Consider the following 15,267-nt stretch of genomic DNA (forward strand, 5'->3'; position numbering starts at 1 on the left):
AAATGAAATTAATAGGCAGCAGGTTTAAAACAAACAAAACGGAAGCATTTCTTCACACAACACAGTCAACCTGTGGAAATCCTTGCCAGAGAATGTTGTGAAGGCTAGGACTATAACAGGGTTCAAAAAAGAACTAGATAAATTCATGGAGGATAGATCCATCAATGGCTATTAGCCAGGATGACAGGAATGCTGTCCCTAGCCTCTGTTTGCCTGAAGCTGGGACTGAGCAACAGGGGATGGATCACTTGATGATTACTTGTTCTGTTCATTCCCTCTTGGGCACCTGGCATTGGCCACTGTCAGAAGACAGGATATTGGACTAGATGGACTTTGGCCATTCTTATGTTCTTACCAGTTTCACCTCCGATCACTGCTCTGCATTATGAACGTATCTAAGTGCTGTGAGTTAAGGAAACAAGTAAGTTTATTTAACAAAGTATACAGAGAGTCAATTATGGCAAGTAGAAGTATTGAAAACAAATGGTTACATATAAAATTAAAATAAGATGCATTCTAGATCTAGACCTACTTAAGTAGATACTTATAAAGTAAGGCTCACCCAAAGGGCGTGGAGCACTTTACAGCCAAGTTTCCATTCATGAGACAAGTCACACCAATACCTCCCCCCACTGAAAGATCCAGGGTGCCTGTTTGCATGCCCAGACATGCCAGAACAATCCACTGTCCTTCAAAAACAGGACACCCCCCCCCCTGCAGGTTGTTTTTTCCACATAGAATCCTTTCTTGGAGATTTTACAACCTCTTCATTGGCATCTGGCATACATTATGAGGCACACAATGACCACAGAGGGAGATAAATGTCTGTTACCCCCTGTGTCATAACTATAAAGGGAAGGGTAACAGCCCTCCTGTGTACAATACTATAAAATCTCTCCTGGCCAGAGACACCAAAATCCTTTTACCTGTAAAGGGTTAAGAAGTTCAGGTAACCTGGCTGACACCTGACCCAAAGGACCAATAAGGGGACAAGATACTTTCAAATCTTGGTGGGGGGAAGGCTTTTGTTTGTGCTCTTTGTTTTGGGGGTTGTTCGCTCTTGGGACTAAGAGGGACCAGACATCAATCCATGCTCTCCAAATCTTTCTGAACAAGTCTCTCATATTTCAAACTTGTAAGTAACAGCCAGGCAAGGCGTGTTAGGTTTATCTTTGTTTTCTCAACTTGTAAATGTTCCTTTTGCTAGAGGGTTTACCTCTGTTTGCTGTAACTTTGAACCTAAGGTTAGAGGGGGTTCCTCTGGGCTCTTTGAATCTGATTACCCTGTAAAGTTATTTTCCATCCTGATTTTACAGAGATGATTTTTACTTTTCTTTCTTTAATTAAAAGCCTTCTTTTTAAGAACCTAATTGATTTTTCCTTGTTTTAAGATCCAAGAGTTTTGATCAGTGTTCACCAGGAAGTTGGTGGAGAAGTCTCTCAAGGCTACCCAGGGAAGGGTTATAGTACTTGGGAGGGAGATATTCTGGGGGGAGGTAGACAGAGTTTCCCGAATAACTCATAAATAATTTGGGTGGTGGCAGCAAAACCAGATCTAAGCTGGTAGTTAAGCTTAGAGGTTCTCATGCAGGTCCCCACATCTATACCCTAGAGTTCAGAGAAGGGAAGGAACCTTGACACCCTGTCTGAAAAGAATCTGTCAAAAACATGTCACCTCCTGGTCACCCCCCTTATGAACATAATTTTCAGCATATGTGCACAACTCCTTAAATAGTATCCATCCATACATGTCACAATGATTATAATGACCAGTAGGCTACTGGTTCTTGGTAGAGACCTCACATGCCACCCTTTAGTGAATTGTTATGCCTACATCCAATCCAAGGGATCTCTGTAAAATCCTGTGTTGCTTCCTCCTTCCCCCCATGCCCTCTGGCTGTTGACATCAAGAAGTCCTTGGGCCACAGCTGGCTTACTGCACTGCATTAAACTATATCAAGGTACTACTCTTCAATTTAAAGAGGAGGCAAATGTTGCCATCAGTCCCTGGATTTTGAACACACCATATTAGAGCAGCCTCTTGAAGAGGGCAAAAAGTCTAGATCCACAGGAAAGAGTTAAGTCACACACCTGTTGGACCCAATAGATTGTTGCTGCAGGAAATTTGTTCTGAAGGTGAAAAAAAAAGGGTACTTAGATACATCACTGAATTAGCACTTCATTTGACAGCTTGCAATGGGCATCATTGTAGGCTTGCATAAATGGCACTGGGAATACAAAATTACTCAACTGTATGTCAATAATTAAGACTAAAAAATAAGACTAAAAACCCACAACAGTTCTTAATGGGACTGATTGAACTCCTTAAGGATTTGGCAATTCATCATTAAATCCAATACCAGATGACAAGGTCATACTCTGCGTTCATGTGTAATGTGTTTTCAAGATTGCTTACAGAGATGGCCTCAACTGGGAGGAGAATATGGATAAGAATTAGATAGAGTTCTCAAAACAAATTAAGCAGCTCTGGGGAGAAAATCAAGCCTTGTGTTTCAAGCAAGAAAAGGACAATATTATTTCTATTTCTAAGGTGGTTTGGAAGTACCAAAGAGGAGCAGCACCTTGAACCTTTGAAAGAGGTAACCCCAAATCATACTCACTTGAAATTGACAGCTCTGAATACAACAGCTCAGTATTAGTATTACATGTTTCACTGCTCTTCTGCCAAGAATATCTAGGACTACACTTAGTCCATGTTTTGTTTCCAGTTCAATCACGATGTTGCATACTTGGCAGTGATGGGACAGTCCAGTCCCTGGTTAATATGGAAATACTTTGCTGGAATTTCATATCCTTACACTAGAATTTGTGCTTTTCGCCTAGGAAAGGCTTTTTCTTTCACTCCCTTTGAGGGAATTTTGGGATTTCCTCAGTCTTCATCCTGGTTAGGAAACAAAACATTCTTGTTTACCCCACCACTTCCTCTTTATGGCTGCTTGAAACATTGCTCCTTCTGGCTGGCTCATCTTCTAGAGGGACCTTCTCCATAATTTAGCATTGCAGTCCTGAAGTACAACCCAGACACATCAGTCTTCTTTTCTTTCTTATGCCATAGGTCATTTATTTATTTATACATAGCTTTCTATCTTCCTGTTTGCTTTTGTGGTTTGACTGCTGCTGCTCTGAAGTATAAAATTATCCAGTTACATAAGAAGAGGACTTTAGCGTATCATTCGTACCTGCACAGAGTCACTATTAGGCCCTTTTTCAAAGTGATTTGATCCTAAAGTCACTTTTCCTTTCTCTGGAGATTTACAGAAGGTACAGAATCGCTAGCTCCAGAGCCACTCTCACTGATCCCCACACACCCACTTCATTGAGACAAGACAATTAAACAATAAATACTTCATAGGGCCTCTCAAGTACCACTTTCAACTTTCAGGGATCTGCTGGTGAGTGAACTGTTTGGAGAGGTGAAGTCAAGTTCCTTGGGGTTCTCTTAAAGAAGATTATTTTTATATTCAAAAATGGGTCTTTGCCAGTGCTTAATTTGTGCCAGGGTTTGCCAGGGCTGAGTCCCAGCACTTCTAGGCTTGGCAGTTCATAGCCCGGCACCTCCGGGCTTGCAAAAGTACAAAAATTGTTTGAGCCTTGGCATCTCTTTCATTACAAATTAAGCACTGGTCTTTGCTGTAAGAGCTTTATCACAAATGTGCTGAACTATTAAATTTAACAGCTAGAGACTGGTCCAGACCAAATTCGAAAAGCCCTGAACAGAGAGATACTTCTGAGTGTTTTAAAATCTGGATGTAGATTTTGCAATTAAGACCATCTCCAACATCAGCTAAGCAGTGAGTGGATTATGAAGTGTAAACGATGAGCCAAATCCAGGAGACATTTATTACCTCCATGGAATACCTGGAAATTACTCCTGAGGGTGAAGGTTTCCACAAGAAAGAGAAATGGATATGATGCAAACATGCAGCCAGAAACATGGCTGTTTATCTGACTCAAATCACTAACGACTTTGAGGCTAATCCAATGGCAGCTTTAGGTGCACACTTTAGATCTGTGGGATACTCGCAGTACGTTTTAGACACGTGCACTCGTATGAAGACATGAGTGCTTCAGATAGTCTTTCCTTTCCTGCCGCTTCTGTTTCAGACTCCAGGGCGAATGTGTTTGATACATTATGAAACACTGGAGCAGCTCCCCCTTCCTGACTTATCTGGAAGGACTACTCTGTTAAATTGAGAGCTGTGCATAATGCAAACAGTCATTTTCCTTTGAATGGGGCAGTGTCCCTGACACGTCAATGGAAAATACCATCGCACATTAACCCATGGTATGACGCTCTTGTAGGGTAGCCTACTCACCCCCAGTGCACACCCGTGTGTCAGAGTATGATGTTGCAAGGCCTTTCATCCCCTGCACCCCTTGCAGGCCATCTATCTTTGCACACCACTCAGCAACTGAGAAGCAGCTGGTCCAAACTCCGTCTGGAGCAACAATTGTCCAGGTGTAGTTTAAAGTCTTAAATAATCAAGTTAGGTTCTGGGTTCAACCCTTCCCTGGGGTTCCCCTGTCTTTCCCTAGCTCAGGAAGACTTCGGCTGGGCAGCAGAGCTTGATACCAAAGGCCACCAGCAATCTCTAGCCTTCAGAGGCACCAGCTTTCTTATCTGCTGTTGATGGCCTCCCACAGACAACTTATAAGGCTCAGGTGTCTGAGTTATCACCTACTCCTGCCTTCTCTGGCTAACAAGTAATTACTCAGTTACCACCCATGTAGCATGAATCTGGCTCACTAGGCCTTTAGCCCTTTCTTACCCAGGAGATGTTTCACCACCTCACAGCATTGTATTCCTGAGGCCTTTTCCATCTGTTTGTGTCATGAGGAGCATTTGCTGTTCTCCTGGAAGCCACATTGGCACGGCGAGTCCATTGGGCAGTGTGAAGATGATGGTGAGTAATTCAAAAGGGTGCCTGATGCACGCTTTACAGCCTTATGCAGGTTCACGTTATTGTGGAAAACATTTCATATTCCACCTGCCTTTGACTCCACCGTTGGGTTTGTTATCATCAAAGTTTATATTTATAGATGTATTTTGGCTAAAAGAAAATTCAGACCTTTCTCCTCAGTGGTTTTCTGAGAATCATAAATAGTATTAGTACCAGCAATTCCGCAGCCCAATTTCCCCTAAGATGCTTGGGCTGTGATTATCTCCATGACATGGTACATGTCTAATTAATGCACAGAAACCAACCAAAAGTTCCAGCCCCAACTTTTGATTCTTCTCTTTGCAGTTTTCAGTATATTTCAACTTGGAGCGGGGAAAAACAAAATTACACCAGCAATCGCCCTCATTACACTGGAAACCATGTCAGCAAGATCAGCATTTTTCAACTAAAGAAGTGGAGAGCTGACATCAAGCCAGGTAATTAAATACAATAGCAGGAAGCTGCAATTTTTTTAACCTGAATTAGCTGGGTTCCATCACTTCTGAGTTCTTTGCTGTTATAACAGCGTGCTGCGGCATCTAAATACAGCGTTCACATTTCATTATTTAGTTCTTGCCTGTTGGCATTGTAAAGAGAGACCTTGACACAATAAAGAACTCATTAAAAAATAATCCCTGCTCCCTCCCCTCCCAATTAACAGTTAATGTCTTGACTTGGGTGGCAGGAGGTTGGTGTCAGGTGTCAATGCGAGAGCCTTTGGCTTAAACAAACATAAGAAGTGGGGGCACAAGCAGCAAAGGTCTGAGAAAACTTTGGCTCTGAACTTCTTCAAAGTGCCCGGCTATAGTTTGTTATTACTTTGGATTAAAGATGGTCCAAAAAAGGAGTGCTTGCTTTCCTGCTTATTGGTCCAGTCTGGTATGAGTTTACAAGAGAAGCTGGTTACGTGAACTAAACTGACTAGGTCAGGGGCAGCTAAAGATGCATCTACACAGCACATAAATTACAGCTCTGTGTAGAGTACACACACCGACAGCGAGGTTCTGCCTAGGCAAGTAAAGATACTCCTAACCCGGGTATGTACCCTACATGACTCTCGACATGCACAAGCAGCGCTTCCCCCATCTACGTTGCTGAGGAGCTGCCAGAGCCTTTCCCCGCTGCCTCTCCCGGCCAGAGCCTTTCACTGATGCATGTAGCTACACACCACAGCATGCACACAGCTTGCTTTTTGCTGGGGTGTGTAGCTGCACATCCCCTACACACTGGGCCACGGCTGTGCAGTGCAGACATACCCTAAGCGAGAAGGGGATGGTCTTGTGGTTCAAACTCTAGCAATCTGCATTCAATTCCCATCTTTGACAGACTTCCTGTATGGCCTTGGGCAAGTCTTCCTGCGCCTCATCTGTAAATTGGGGCTAACAATCCTTCCTTTCTCCCGCTCTTTTTCCCTCTTGTCCATTTAGACTATAGGCTCTTCAGGGCAAGGTTATCCATGAGCAACAATAGGCGAGGATGTGTAAAGAAAGAGGCGGGAACAATTACTTCTACAACAAGAGTACGGCCGCGAATAACAGGGATTCGAGCTTTAACTATGACGTGTCCAGCTCACCCGAGGATGCTGAAACTATCACCCAAATATGTGATGACAGAATTTTCTGCAGTCTAGCATGATAGGCACCTCAGAGCTATTGCTTTCCTCTGGAGCACGAAGCAGGGTGTGTCCTACACTGTCAGCTTCCCGCAGTAGTCAGTGGCTGCTAGTGTGGCTGCTAGTCTCCATTTTTCCCTATTACCCTTTGTCCGTTCTGTCATGCATAGTCCATGGCAGCGAGCCGGAGTCCTTCCTCCTTGGGGAACTTTGTGCAGTAATGTGACAGGACTCCCAGGCCTGTGCAAAGGGAAGAAACAATCCGGGATCGGTGGGATGCAGTGAGCCCCCCACATACAGAATACTGTGACACACACACACATCACAACACAGGGCTTGGCTACGTGGACGGTCTACCACTGTAAGCCAGGAAGTGAATTTAAAGCACTAGAGTTGTACCAGTATAACTCCCTGTGTGGACACTCTTACAAGAATGCCTTTTTCCAGTTTATCTTATGTCACGCTGCAGAGGGGAGTTATAGATGTAGACCTATAGCAATTTGACTATAACAGTATGTATTGGGGTGAGGGGGAATCTCCCTTGTAGGCAATGCTTTAGAGCGGATTGGGCCTTTACTGCCTCCTTCCTGGTACCTGACATCCCCAAAGCATTAGCTTCTGATGAGCCTTTCCCACATGTTGACAGTCACAGAAAAGCAAGGTTTTAAAATGATGCTGTTTGCAATGATGCTTTTGCTCTCCCACGCAGGGGCTCCACTTCTCCATGGGACACCCCAAGCTGGTCTGAGTTTGGGTTGGTCTTTGTTCCCAGCTCCTCTGCTGCTCGTGTTCTGTGTTTTGTGTGAGGAGACCCGATGGCTGTTGACTTCTGATGTGTTAATATATAATCCCTGCACCAGAATGCTAGCGCCCCCCCACCACACACACACACCTTTTGTTACACCACTGCCCTTACCCTGACTCCCAAGCACAGGGTTAAAAACCCGGAATCCACTCCTCTTCCTTGTTATCATGTAAGGGACTGCTGTGTGTGAGGTCTTGTGGGGGATGTGATGCGAACCTTAGCCTCAATGCAACATTCAATTAAAGAAACAATCTGCAAGGAGCCCAGGCAGCCCATCAGCAACCTAACAGAGCATCAGAGCCAAGCAGAACCGCCGAGCTCTCTGCAGCAGAGCCAGAAACTACTCCTAGAGGAACAAGGGCCAAAAAACCACCAAATCCCTGATTAAGTAGCATTAAAGAGCTGATGTAAACCTCCACATACAAAGGCCCCAGGAGCACAGGCAGACCCTCTGGGTCTGAGGCTCCTCTCCCCACATGCTGGGGGAGGGGAACAAAATCTGGGGCAGCCGAAGTGGCAGGATGGGATGGCAAAGTGGCAGGGAGGAACTGCTTTACTCTGTATTATCGTCCTCCTCTATTCCCTCTCAGCCTGGTCCTGGGAGCGCAAAGGGGAACCCTTCCATAACATGTCTGTGTAATCCATGCCTGCTTGCTGTGGCACTCTGTCCCCCTCTCGTGGTGGGTAGAACAACTAGAGATTGATAAGTGTGCTACAGCCTTGGCTGAAAGACCCCTCTTTTAGCTCATGCAGTAGAGGCTCATGCATTAAGCTTCAGCGGTTCCAGGTTTGATCCTGGACAAGCCCCCACTTGTAACGTCGACAGAGCCTGGCTGACGATGACTGGGGTCTGTCGGCATTACATCTGCATGGCTGGAGCTCCCTGGAGTGGGAAGGGGTACTCAGAGGCAGTTTGTAGCATGCTTCCCTTGGGACCCTCGTGAAAATTGCTCAACAGTTAACACTGCTTTGAGTGGGCAGAGTAGGGTTCCGGTGCTTAGGGGGAGAGGAGGAGACAGCCAATGGCAACGTAGTTCTTGTGACACTCTTCTCCTGGAGCTTCCTGGGAATTTTATCCCCGCCCATGGGACAAGTCAGTCTAACCTTCTGTCCTCAACATGCTCTTGATCTCCACACCGCCGTCCTGCTGCCAGTCCTCCAGTTCACGGGGCCCTGGTTCACAGGGAGCACTCCACCAGCAGGGATAAGTTGTTTTGCCAGCTGAGTGTTGAATGCCCAGCATCTGCTGCCATGTGGTATGAAGTAGGACATGTCTCACGCTTACTGTAAGCGCTGGTGTTCCCCCTTGATCTTAACTGCAGCGCGCTGTAATACACCCCTCCTCTCCTGTTTAATAGACAAGCTCTGTCCCTATTCGCCTATCTTTCTCCACAAACATGCAGCAGTTCTGGACATGAGACAGGTTTGGGCAGGAGGTCACACTGAGCCTTGGGCATCACAGCCAATAGGCCTAACTGTATATAGGCCTCATCTCCTTTATGTACTCATCAAAGGCCTCCCTATCTGCATGGGTAAGTCGCCTTTCCACTGGTTTCGTGTGGCCCCGGAACACTGGGGAATCAAGATCTACCTTCATGAGAGACACGAGTGGATAGAGACCCAGCTGTAGTAACTGAATCTGGGTACTTTATTCACTCTTGCCCCATGGTGCTCAGATCATAGTGAACCTAGCTAGTGTAGATTGATTTACTAAGGACCAAACTCTACCCTCGGCGGTTCCTGGGCTGCAGGCACATGAGAAAGGGCAATATCTTTCTGAGCTGTGACAGATATTTTCAGAAACGTGGGCAGCTAGTTTCATCTTCAAATTCTACCTGCAATCTTTTTTGCACCTGTGACTACACTATGCAGAAAAACAATCTCACAATCCAGCTACCCCACAGCTTCAGGGAGAACTGAGGGGGGCTCAGCACCTCACAAGAAAGTTGCAGCCCCAAGCACTGCCTTTGTGCTCTGAATTGTTGATTTCCAGCGTAAGAGGGGTTGAATATGTCCACCACACATGGGCAGAACCAAAATGGGAGGGGGGGTACAATGAAAGAAAGGAAGACAGTATTCCAAAAAAGAAACCTACACAAACTGATCAATTAGTTGGAAAGATGTTGCATACAGATGTGGTCTCCTCATCTCAAAAAAGATCTACTGGCATTAGAAAAGGTTCAGAGAAGGGTAACTAAAACGATTAGGGGTTTGGAATGGGTCCCATATGAGGAGAGATTAAAGAGGCTAGGACTTTTCAGCTTGGAAAAGAGGAGACTAAGGAGGGATATGATAGAGGTATATAAAATCATGAGTGATGTGAAGAAAGCGAATAAGGAAAAGTTATTTACTTGTTCCCATAATATAAGAACTAGGGGCCACCAAATGAAATTAATGGACAGCAGGTTTAAAACAAATAGAAGGAAGTTCTTCTTCACACAGCGCACAGTCAACCTGTGGAACTCCTTGCCTGAGGAGGTTGTGAAGGCTAGGACTATAATGGGGTTTAAAAGAGAACTAGATAAATTCATGGAGGTTAAGTCCATTAATGGCTATTAGCCAGGATGGGTAAGGAATGGTGTCCCTAGCCTCTGTTTGTCAGAGGGTGGAGAGGGATGGCAGGAGAGAGATCACTTGATCATTACCTGTTAGGTTCACTCCCTCTAGGGCACCTGGCATTGGCCACTGTCGGTAGACAGGATACTGGGCTGGATGGACCTTTGGTCTGACCCAGTATGGCCGTTCTTATGTGCTTATGATACAGACACCAGTGAAAAGCGTTATGAGCGCCTGGCATTATTACATTTGCTACGACCTTAAACAGCATAACTACAGTAGTCTCAAGAGTACAGCGTGTGTATGTTCTTGGATTTAGAACAGTAGTGCGGCACAAAATCCAACACTGATTAAAATAAGAAAAGCTATTCCTTCTAGATTGAGGACGAAAGAGTGAAAATTGATTGTGCTGTAGACATTTTGACAAAAAAAAATATTTGCTTTCTCCAGGAGCGAGCTAAAGCGTCAGTCATTTACTCAAATATCAAAAGTATTTGCTTACACTACGCACCAGTTTTGGCAAGTACAGCTTTATTCGATTCCACAGCTCACCGTTATACAGTCCAGGCTCACAAATACCTCTGAGAGGCAGCCTTAATTACGTGAGTAGCTCTCATCAATTCAAGTAGAACAGTGTTTCTCAAACTGGGGTCGCCGCTAGTGTAGGGAAAGCCCCCGGCGGGCTGGGCCGGTTTGTTTACCTGCCCGTCCGCAGGTCCGGCCGATCGCGGCTCCCACTGGCCGCAGTTCACTGCTCCGGGCTAATGGAGGCTGCAGGAAGTGGCGCAGACCGAGGGACATACTGGCCGCCACTTCCAGCAGCTCCCATTGGCCCAGAGCAGTGAACTGCAGACAGTGGGAGCCGTGATCGGCCGGACCTGTGGACAGGGCAGGTAAACCAGCCCGGCCTGCCAGGGGCTTTCCCTGCACAAGCGGCGACCCCAGTTTGAGAAACACTGAAGTAGAACTACTTGCGTGAGTAAGAGCTTGCAAGATTGGGCCCAAAGATTGTGCAGATAGACATTAAGCTGAGTGGTGCAGTAATACTGATGCTGATATCTTCCTCAAAGCAGCCTGCAGATTTCTGCAGTGTGTCTGCGTTGGAGAGGCAGGGCGAATATTCTCACTTGTGCTGACTTTGTTCATTACAGGTGAAATCCTGGCTCCTTTTAAGTCAATGGGAGTATCGTGATTACCACTTGTGGAGCCAGGATGGCATTGTACATTTGTAACATCGATTACAGCATCTTGGCTACTGCTAGCTGAATGTCACGGATAACTCACACACTTACATCCTATACTCATTAATGTTTCAGGGTAAAAACACTTGACTCAGGGTGGGTTTTAGGAATGAATTGGCAAGGTGGCTGTTTATGGTGATGACATCCATCTGGGAAGACATTCCCTTCCAGGATTTATTTAAAATCATTTGTGCCAGGACCGTGGCAAGGATTTTTGGAAATCCTGCCCCGTGCATTGTTCAAACACTGTCCAATCCCATATAGCAGTGTTTCCAAAACTTGGGACACCACTTGTGTAGGGAAAGCCCGTGGTGGGCCGGGCCAGTTTGTTTACCTGCCGCATCCGCAGGTCCGGCCGATTGCAACTCCCACTGGCCGCGGTTCGCTGCTCCAGGCCAATGGGGGCTGCGGGAAGCGACGCAGGCAAAGGGACGTACTGGCCGCCCTTCCTGCAGCCCCCATAGGCCTGGAGCAGCGAACTGCAGCCAGTGGGAGCCGCGATCGGCTGGACCTGCAGACGCGGCAGGTAAACAAATCGGCCCGGCCCGCCAGGGGCTTCCCCTACACAAGCGGCGTCCCAAGTTTGGGAAACACTGCCATATAGAATATCTCACGGACATTGTGTTAATGGTCTGTAACTTTCTGCCCTTGTAGAAATGAAGTTCCAGATCCTCTAAGGTAGCTAGGCACCTAACTTCCATTGATTGACCTCTGAGGTTCTGGGCCAAAGTGATGGTGTGTTTACACACAGTCCTATGTGGAGATCTTTGCCTAACTTATTTAGTTGCATCTGTGCCAGGACTTTTTCATGGGGTTTTGAGAGCCCTCTCCATTGGATGTTCCAGGCAGTATCCTATCCCACATCCAAATATACCACTTCTAATGCCAATAGTGGAATGTGCAAGTTACAAAATTCACTTTCCATGAGCAAAAACTTGATCACTGAGCATTCATAGAAACAACATGGCCGAAGCAAATTCATTTTGAGTAAACACACACACACACACACACACCAAAAAAGTTGGAGTATTTACCCAACTCTACCTACAGGCATTTACCCTTCTGCATGGTATATATTTCCTTTTTTTCAGATTTGTTCATGGCTGAAAAAGGGATGGGGGAGGATAAATTTACAATTTTTTTTAATCCCCCCTTTTGAAAATTTCAAAGCAAATTCTCATTTTAAAAAATCTGGAAAAATTACTATCAGCTATTTAACCGAGAAAGTACCCAGTGATTACAAGCTATTTCTGAAATATCTTTGCAACGACATAGAACCAATTTAAGAGACACTGAGAGAAATCTTGGCACCTTTGAAGTCAATGTGAAACTTCACTGGTGTCAGAATATCTAGCAACAGGATTTCTAGATTGGCCACTAGGATTGTTTGGGTAAAGTTAGTTACTTCAGAAAGAGAAACAACTTCCAATCATATTTTAATTTCTCTACTAGAAAAACTGGAGTTTGTTTGTTTGTGTCAGCCAAAGTTGGTATTCAAATAACAAGTGACTAATTGTCCAGCAATGTGACAAAACCAATACATTTTTTAGTATCATTGGCTTCCAGTTGGACCATTGCAAAACAAAAAATGAGGTCTCTGTGTTTGAGATTGGACTGGAAGATTTAAACATCCTGTTCCACATTTTATTCCATTCTTTGATATTTATTTTTTTTATATGGGGTGATAAGCCTTCCAATAGTCTGAATGTCTCACACGCAGGGCCGGTGCAACCCATTAGGCGACCTAGGTGGTCGCTTAGGGTGCTAACATTTGGGGGCGGCGACCGCGGAGGCCAGATCTTCAGCCGCCCCAGTTGTTGGCGGTATTTCGGGGGCGGGACCTTCCGCTGCCTAGGGCGGCAAAAAAGCTGGCGGCGCTCCTGCTCACGCTTAAGTTATTCATATATTTAGGGTGTTACATGGGAAGATTTCAGTAAGGGGGAAGTTAGGTTTCAACTCTTTTCTCTTGACATTCATGAGAAAAAGAGAAATATGGCGATTTAATTGAATGTATTTTTAGTACTGAGTGTCAAGCAAAGCATATTTCTCCTGTAGTTGAGAAAACAATAGAATTTTACCCTGTTTTGTTACACTATCTGGAAAAAGAATAACTTCCCTTAGCCACTGTTTCCAATTAAACGTTTGTATTTTTAATCTATATGAACCTTCAGATTGAACCACAGCACTGTTTACTTTGGTGTAATACTCACAGCTCTATTCAAAGCACCAAAGACCATAATAGTGTTAAGTATAATTGGATTATTTTCCAAAGACTCAGAAAGATTCATTGTAGCAGTAGCCAGTTTTATTTTAAATACTGTAAGTAACATTGTTAAAATGATTGAATACCTTTACATAGAATGATAATGGGAAATTAACTCTACTTTTGTTTTTAGAAATTATTGTTTTGTTTTGATTTTTTCATTATTTTGGGTATCAGATTTCAAATAAAAAAGACAGAAATGCAGCTTTGATAGAGGACCACATCAGGCGGTTTCAGAATAGGGTGTAATTTTATTCCACTCTTAACCTGTTCTGTCTAAGTATTAAGGCACAGAATAAAACCCACTGTTTCAAGATTCCATCCATTACCTGATTTAGGGCCTACTCTTACAAGGCCTATGAGGTATGGAGTTCCGTTACCTCTCTACATTGAGCATGTTTGTCCCAGTTCCAGGAAGCACTCAGCACTATTCTGGATTAGAGCCCTTAACCTGGGGTAGTCATTTCTCCCGTAGCTCTAAAATGGATGGCATTACAATCCTGCTAAAAGAGTTCGCTGTTAGAATGATGTTCTGGGCCTAAAAACATTTAATCAGACATTGAAAGCCTGTACCTTCCTGCAAAGAAAAAGGCAGGCCATCAAAAGAAATCATATCACCAATTGTATTGGTTATTTTTTTGAGCAAGCAGGTGATCATAACCGAAATTACTTTTACTCTCAAAAGCTGCTGCAATTGTTTCTTGTCTTGTTTCGCACCTGAGGTCTGTGTCTTAATGGACATTTCTAAGTCATCATGGACGACACATCTGGCACCTCAGTCGGAGACTGAAGCTTCCTACTGACCTGTTTGGTAGGAAGTCAGTGCTGACTGTCATTGTAGCTGACATGTTCTAAGAAATTTCAGATAAGCAGAAGCTGATAAACTATTAGCTGTCATACATCTGGCAGGTTTGGATTTATAGTATTTATAACAGCTGCTGTTACATCCCCAGGTTCCTGGAGAAGGAACCAAACTTCCATACAGCAGGGCATGTCTCACACGGGCAAGGTAACATCAGCAAGAATGTAAAGCACAGACCTTAGCTCAGATGTCCTCTTGATAGCGATGCAATACCTTTGCTTGTGAATGATACTGATTTGCATTTGCAAAGCGCTGTTAAGTCCAAAGCATCCTTATATGACATACAGAAATTACTCCACCCAGCACTAAAATTCTGGTATCACTAGGCTGGACTGTGACAGCCATTTGAAAGTGCACAGCAATGCTATACAATATGTTGGGGCAAGAAATAAAGGATACTATATTTAGATAGGCAGAATGGCTGAATAACGCAAAAAGAAGATTAGTATGCCTCTTGAAATGGATTCTTTTCAGACATGTTGGTTCCCCAGTTATGTTCACTTTCCACAAACATTTAAGTGATTGAATTTACTGCTAAAATGTTTGCAAAAAATGGAATTTTACATTTGCAGGGGCAGGTAACTGAGCCATCATGTTTGCACACTCCTCCAATCAAGGAACAGAAGAACCAAGGAACCCATCTGACTAATCATAACAAAAGCAACACAGGTCAACCTTCAAATATTCTCAGTTAGTCCAGGCATGTAAAAAGCATCTAAACCATATTTGGCAAACAGTCTTGACCAGTGAATGAATATGAGGAGATCCTGGTCGACCAGATGTTATTGGTCCTTATCTTGCAACTGATTTTGTCTGAGTGGATTTGTGTGCATACAAAGCTCTGTTGAAGCCAATGGGGCTCTACCCAGTCATGGCTGTGTTCTGGATGGCTGCTGTTTATAGCTTTGGGGATTTAGACTTTCTAGGACAATGACTACATCCACATTTGAGGGATGGCCCAATGTAA

This window comes from Trachemys scripta, chromosome 7 (assembly GCF_013100865.1).
Source record: "Trachemys scripta elegans isolate TJP31775 chromosome 7, CAS_Tse_1.0, whole genome shotgun sequence".
In the NCBI taxonomy this organism is placed as follows: domain Eukaryota; kingdom Metazoa; phylum Chordata; order Testudines; family Emydidae; genus Trachemys; species Trachemys scripta.